Raw genomic sequence first — 2,115 nt, forward strand, 5'->3', positions numbered from 1 at the left:
GCAGAAGCAGCATCATCGAATATGTATCATGGCTGATGAAGGCAGTAAGAAATATCCTAGAATGATATACTACTGTAATTAAAATTACATAAAAATTTTGCATAAAAGAAATTTATTTAAAGGACATTCTTTTTGACATATCACTTTAAAATGCCATTATATCAATTAAATGGTTTAGGTACATTAAGTATCAAGTGTATTTTTCTCATTTTTATTCAATAAATTACAATATCTGTGGAAATTTATCGAAACAAAGTCTCACTTTCTAGTCCAAAGCCTCAAATGCTCTATCTTGGGAAACATCATTTACTTTCATATTAGACACATATCAGGGCCAGATTAAAAGAAGCAGTATTATAAATAGTCAAATGTTCAAGTAAAATTTTAACATCTGTGGAGGCAATGCATTGCATTTTAGGAAAGACATGCAGTTCTGGCATCAACCGCACCAGCTCCACATTCTCCACCTTCCTGGTGACAGGCATACCTGGGCTGCAAGCTGTTCACATCTGGATCTCCATACCTTTCTGTGCCGTGTTCTTGGTAATCCTGGTGGGCAATGTGACCATCATGACAATTATCTGGAAGGAACATGCCCTCCAAGTGCCTATGTACCGCTTCCTAGTCATGCTAGCCGCCTCCGATCTAGGTCTGTCCCTCTTCACCTTCCCCACAATGCTGAGGATCTTCTGGCTGGATGCTAGAGAACTCACCTTATCTGGTTGCTTCACCCAAATGTTTTTTATTCACACTATGCAGGATTTTGAGTCAGTTATCATACTGGCAATGGCCTTTGACCACTATGTGGCCATTTCTCATCCATTGCACTATTCTTCCATTCTCACCAGGACTGTAATTGCCAGGATGGGTTTGGCCATTGTAGGGCGAGCCATGATGCCCAAGTGCCCCTTCCTATCCTCTTGAGGAGGCTGTGCTTCTGTCATTTTAATGTACTTTCTCATTCCTACTGCCTGTATTCTGATATCCTAAAGCTTTCTTGCTCCAGCACTAGGATCAATAGCGTTGTTGGACTCTTTATGGTGCTTTCCAAAATGAGCATTGATTTTCTCCTTTCTTACATGTTGATTCTGAAAACCACCCTGAGTATTTTATCCCATGATTGCTACCTCAAAACTCTCAACACCTGTATTTCCCACCTCTCTGCTGTAGCCCTCTTCTTCACACTATGATCTGCTTGTCTATACTTTACCAATTTGGCCCAAGACTTTCTCAAACATCTTTGTACTCATGGCCAACATGCATTTTCTCATTCCTCCTGTGATGAACCTCAAACATCTTTGTAACTCATGGCAAACATGTATTTTCTTATTCCTCCTTTCATGAACCGATTAATTAGGTGAAAATCAAGCAGATCCAAGATAAAATATTAAAACTCCTCATCAAAAAAGACCTGAAGAATCCTGAGCAAAATTTATAACATGAATTTTGGAAAAGATATATGAGTAAATAATCATTATCCCAACTCTTCCAGCTGAAGTGACTTTTCTTCATTGCTATATACATAAGAAGGCAAGTAAAAGGCCTGAATGTGTTTTATTTTCACAACCTACACTGGCCATGATTCTCCCTTTTAGCACCAGCCTTCGGTTTAATTTATCATGATAATTTTCTGTGCCCAATTACTGTATGAATTGATGATTAGTTTCACTTCAAATATTGGAAGTTGTTTACAGTTTTTTTGTGTGTTTTTCTTCAGTTCTATAAAAGACATTTTTTTTCCATTATCCCTTATCCCATGCTTCTTTATCATTATAATATAATAACAGTTCCATTAAATACTTCAGTACTTCAGATTTTCTACACATGTAAAATTCTCTCTTTCTTGAATTTTCACTAGTCATGATAATTAAGTTTGAGACATTTCATAAAGTGACACTGATTGATTAGATCAGGTAAGTAGAAGCTTAGGATGTAGTGTAGTTATATGAAGTGAAATTGGGATGTTAACTCTGGTGGGGACAAAATGGCAAGGTAAAATTAACACAATAACTCAAATAACAGAAAATTGTTTCAAAATGATAATAAAGTCAATTACACAAAAATTGTAGTCTCTTTCTTTTTGATCAAAAAAAAATATTCTTGATTGTACAGTAA

The 2,115-nt window shown here is 36.3% G+C and overlaps 1 pseudogene; it reads left to right on the forward strand.

Annotated features, from left to right (window-relative positions):
• The first annotated feature begins 346 nt into the window (after positions 1-346).
• LOC133226759 (olfactory receptor 51G2-like) lies at positions 347-1,698 on the forward strand (annotated as a pseudogene).
• Positions 1,699-2,115: the final 417 nt, after the last annotated feature.

The sequence above is a fragment of the Bos javanicus genome, chromosome 15 (genome assembly GCF_032452875.1).
Source record: "Bos javanicus breed banteng chromosome 15, ARS-OSU_banteng_1.0, whole genome shotgun sequence".
NCBI lineage: Eukaryota > Metazoa > Chordata > Mammalia > Artiodactyla > Bovidae > Bos > Bos javanicus.